The sequence below is a fragment of the Lithobates pipiens genome, unplaced genomic scaffold, assembly GCF_037356315.1.
Source record: "Lithobates pipiens isolate NorthernLeopardFrog02 unplaced genomic scaffold, aLitPip1_a1.2 Scaffold_8, whole genome shotgun sequence".
Lineage (NCBI taxonomy): Eukaryota > Metazoa > Chordata > Amphibia > Anura > Ranidae > Lithobates > Lithobates pipiens.
Genome location: NW_027507903.1, coordinates 502,807,301 through 502,812,601, shown reverse-complemented (window position 1 = coordinate 502,812,601; position 5,301 = coordinate 502,807,301).

The following is a 5,301-nucleotide window of genomic DNA, read 5'->3' as shown; positions in this document are numbered from 1 at the left end:
GCCGTTTCTTCAGTGCGCATGTGCTGATGACGTCGGCGCATGCTGATACAGTGAATATCTCCTAAACAGTGCAAGTTTAGGAGATATTCACAGTACTAGCCTTATTATAGGCTTACCTGTAACTGTGATGTGTAAGGGTTTACAACCACTTTAATATGCGTCATTTATATCTGCCTGGAGTTCAGTTTTATTTTTGTCTGTGTTCCTTTACTTCCTGCAGCAGAGACTCAACAGGCAGTGAAGTGTAATCTCTAAAAGCAGGGGGAAAACCCCACTTAGGCTGGGTTCACACATGCGAATTGGATGCGTGTTTCCCTCAATGGAACTGGTTCATACATCTCCGGGGTGACCGCGGAATGCACAGCAGAAGGGTCCTGTGTGTTTTTGGCTCCATTTCAGGTACAAATTCAGACCTAATTCAGACCTGAAACGCTGAACGGGAAGCACTGGACCCCCTGCAGTGCCCCGCGACACATTGGGGTTGATTTAATAAAGGCAAATCCACTCTGCAATACAAGTGTACTTGGAAGTGCAGTCCCTGTAGATTTGAGGGGGAGAGCTGAAATGTGGAAAGCACTGCTGGTTTTATCATCAAATCATGAGCAAGATAAAATGCTGTTTTTTATTTTCCTTGCATGTCCCCCTCAGATCTACAGCGACTTTACTTCCAAGTGCACTTTTAGGGAACTTTTAGTACAAAGTGGATTTCCCTTTAGTAAATAACCCCCATAGTATGAACCCACCCTGAGTGTGTTGTCAGTGGAACAGGTGTCCCAATTGCATGACTTTTGCTTCCTGTTCTGGTGACAACCATAACATTTTGAATTTCCCATTACTTTCTGTCTTAGTGACTATGGCCACCGAGGCAATTTAAAGGGGGCACACTTCTAGCATTTTGAAGTACTGCAGCACCACAAGCTCCTGGTTTACAGAGCATCAGAACTCTACTGCCCATATGATACACAATGCAGAATTTATTAGCACATAAATGACATTCAAAGTGGAGAGCGCCGTAAATAAATGACAACTTTCTAAAAAGAAAGAGTTTGCTTATATGTTCACAAACCCAGCTGTACTATGATTTGTATTGAACAAGTTTACTTCACAATATAAGTGTAGCGCCAGTACTCCTGAAGGGCACGCGCTATGTTTTGTAAATTTAGTTTAGGGTTAATTTCAGTAAATTTTGGTCTTGGCATCAGTTTGGCTGGGCTGTACTATGTTCTGCCTGGTCATAGGTGTAGGTATCATCTCTGACAGGCATTGGAACGCAGTCTGGTTGGACAAATTGGGTACCAATCTCACTGAGCCAAACAGTGGGTGCGTTGTCTCGCTGTGTATTCTGGGAGAGGGTACTTAAGGTGCTGAGGTCACGTGGTTCTGGGTTCCGGTCCAGAAGTACGTTCTGACTCCATGGTCCTGGTCATCCTGACCAGCTCCCAGAGGCCCTCATGGCCTGGGGTGCGGATCCATCCTTTTACGAGTCTCAGGACTGGCTAATCCAAGGCACAGTAACTGGAAGGAGGATTTCAAGGTGGCCCGGTGCCATCTCGGATTTGGAGAGGCCCAGCAACTAAAAACGCAACCAGGGGAGGACTCTTCAGAAGAGGGCCACGCACGAGGCTGGCTGTTCGGTAAGAGCCTGGAAGCTAAGCTGAAAGGACACCAAGTAATTCTTACGGTATCGCCGGACCGGCTGCAAGATACTGGTACTGTAAGAAAGTTCATAAATACATCCTTCAGTTACACCTAAGTTTCTGTGCTAATTTAAAGTTCTACAATCAAGTCTGTGGCAGAGACTGTTCTCATTTAAAGTTTTACAACCGAGTCTGTGGCAGAGATTTTGCTAAGGTTAAATCACTTGTCGGCTGCTAAATCCACAAACAGCGATTTATCTGGTAGTTGAAATATCCAGTTGCGAATGGCTATTCCCTGGATCATCTAGAGAGAGACATTTCAAGTGTCAGCTGTTCCAAAAGTACCTGAGCTTTACTACCCATACCCTCTATTCCCAACTGAGAGACTCTCTTCTTCTTCTTCAGATGTTGCCTCGTCGAGTCCTCCGCTCACAATGGCTCTGACCGGGCACGCGGTGACTTATATAGGGACATCACCGGATGATGTCCCCGCCTATTATGATGTCACAGTCCCAGCATCCTCTGGGACTGTGACACCATAATGGGCGGGGACATCATCCGGGATGTCCCTATATAAGTCGCCACGTGCCCGGTCAGAGCCATTGTGAGCGGAGGACTCGACGAGGCAACACCTGAAGAAGAAGAAGAAGAAGAAGAAGAGAAGAACAAAAGGCGGCGGCGGCGACAGAAGAACGGGCCACCGCCTGTAAAAGAGCTATAAGAAGGCGCGGTGGCCCGTCAGAAGAACCGAAGAGGGGGGACAAGACCCCCGAAGTCGGAAGAAGAGGCCGCGGCGAGGAAGAAAGCCGGACTCCTTCGCTAGCAAAAGAGCTACAAGAAGATAGAGGAGGAGTCCGGCGAGAAGACCCCCGAAGACGGAAGACCCCTGATGACGGGAGACCCCCGGAGCTGTGCAATAAACTATTTTATCTTGTGTGTTGTGTTTTTTTTGTACTTTATTTTACAGGTGAATGGGTAGAGGTACATTGTACCCCATACTCATTCACATAGGGTGGGGGGCCGGTATCTGGGGGCCCCCTTATTAAAGGGGGCTCCCGGATTCCGATAAGCCCCTCGCCCGCAGACCCCGACAACCAACGGCCAGGGTTGCCGGGAAGAGGCCCTTGTCCTCATCAACATGGGGACAAGGTGCTTTGGGATGGGGGGGCCGCGCGACCCCCCTTCCCCAAGGCACCCCCCATGTTGAGGACACGCGGCCTGGTACGGCTCAGGAGGGGGGGGCGCTCGCTTGTCCCCCCTTTCCTGGCCGGCCGGGTAGCGTGCTCGGACAAGGGTCTTATGTGGACCTGGGGGGACCCCCATGCCGATTTTTTTCAGCATTGGGGTTCCCCTTTAAGTCCATACCAGGTGGCGGGGCCAGCGACGTCTCCTTCGCGGGCCCCGCCTATCTGGAGACCCGCTCGAAATGAGCGGACTTTTCTCCGGGTGGGAAAAGTCCGCTCATTTCAAAAGTACGGCGGACTGGCACACACACGGCCGGATTGTCCGCCGAAATGCGAGTACGGTGGGAAGATTGGAGTGCAAAACTACTTTCTAAGTCCGCCGTACTTTCGGGTCAAAAAAGTATGCCGGAGGCTACACACGGGGGGATTGTCCGGCGGACTTGAGTTTGCCGGACTTTTCCACCCGCTTGTTTGATCGTGTGTACGCGGCATAAATAGCACTGATTGCTGTATAAATGACAATGATCCTAAAAATGTGTCAAAAATGTCCGATGTGTCCGCCATAATGTAGCAGCCACAATAAATATTAATAAAAATGCTATAAAACTATCCCCTATTTTGTAAACGCTATAACTTTTGCGCAAACCAATCAATAATCGCTAATTGTGATTTTTTTACCAAAAATATGTAGAAGAATATGTATCGGCCTAAACTGAGGAAAAAAAATATTTTATATAATTTTTGGGGATATTTTTTTAATAAAAAGTAAAAAAAAGTAAAAAAAATTGCATTTTTTTTTCAAAATTGTCGCTCTATTTTTGTTTATAGCGCAAAGAATAAAAACCGCAGAGGTGATCAAATACCACGAAAATAAATCTCTATTTGTGGGGAAAAAAGGACATAAATTTTGTTTGGGAGCCACGTCGCACGACCGCACAATTGTCAGTTAAAGTGGCTGCAGAGATCGTAAAATGTCTCACTGCCTGTGATTAGCGCAGCGCCGACTTCCTGGCAGGCTCTGCACGTGGGGTGTGCGAACATGCTGGAGCTCATCCTTACTGGCCACCCTTGATTGGGTAGCAGGGGGTGGGAACAACAGTTTCCTTCCAGGTTCAGTCCAAGCCCAAATTCAGACTAAACTGGAGCTCTTCCTTATTTACAATGCATCACACTGCTTACATTCTTTTTTTTTTTGTTATTTTAACTTTATTGAAATATCACAAAATGACACTTCATTCAACTCTGGGCATTGTAGCACTTTGCTACAACAAGCGGGTAGCAAGTTGTGCTGCGTAAAATTGCTCCATTTTTATCAGCATAATTGTTTTTTATGTGCCTTTGTGTGGAGCCTGTGCAGATCAGCACAGCTCATCAGGCAGGATGTGAACAAGCCCTTAGGTGGTTTTATTCCGAAAGCTTGCTGCACATTATACAATTTTCTTGTACAATTTGCCTTTAGGACCAATTCACACTGATGCGATGTCCGAGATCGCATGTGATTCGCACCATACTGCAGTGCAAATCACATGCGATCTCTGTGCCATGCGATTTCAGCCATACAGATAGTCGGACCAAACTCGCACAGGACCCTTTTTTTTTGGTCCGCAGCAGAATCGGATTGCATGGATGTTCACACCCATGCAATTTGATTCCTGTCCGAATTTGTCATTCGCACTGCGATATGTGAACTGATTTGGGGTTATCATTAACATTTAACTGACGCTACCAGCAGTTCGCATAGGGCAGTGTGAACTGCCGCTGGGAGACATACGATGTGGGAACCCACAGTTGATTTGCAGGGTTCCTGCATCGCAGCAGTGTGAACAGGCCCTAAAATTTACCATAAATAATACCATATAATATGAGGTCAAACCTAAACGCTTTTAAATTGTATGCAATCAGGCAGGCCCTTGAACTACAAAGTTGAAAGTTAATCTAAGGCCCCTTTCACACTGAGGCGCTTTACAAGCACTACATCGCTAAAAATAGTGCCTGTAAAGCACCACTCTTGCTTCTCCAGTGTGAAAGCCAGAGTACTTTCCCACTGGAGAGGTGCACTTGCAACGCCTGCAAGCAGCATCTTTGGAGTGGTGTATACACCGCTCCTGCCCATTGAAATCAATAGGGCAGCAGAGCTATACAGCCAGCATAGCACTGCTGCAGCAGCGCTTTGCGGCGTTTTTTTAACCCTTTCTCGGCTGCTGGTGGCGGTAAAAGCGGCCCGCTAGAAGCCGAATAGTGCCACAAAATTGACGGTAAGACGATGCTAAAAAATAGCGCCGCTTTACCACCGACGCACCCACCATCCCAGTGTGAAAGGGGCCTAAAGGAAATTGAACAAGAAAGTTATATAATGTGTAGCCAGCTTTAAAAACTACTTTAAGAAAATCCTGAACTATCTGGTTTGGGCAAACTGACCTTTTAAGGCAATCAAGCCTTACATACTTGCACCTGTTCTCCAGGTCCTTCCAGGAGGCAAT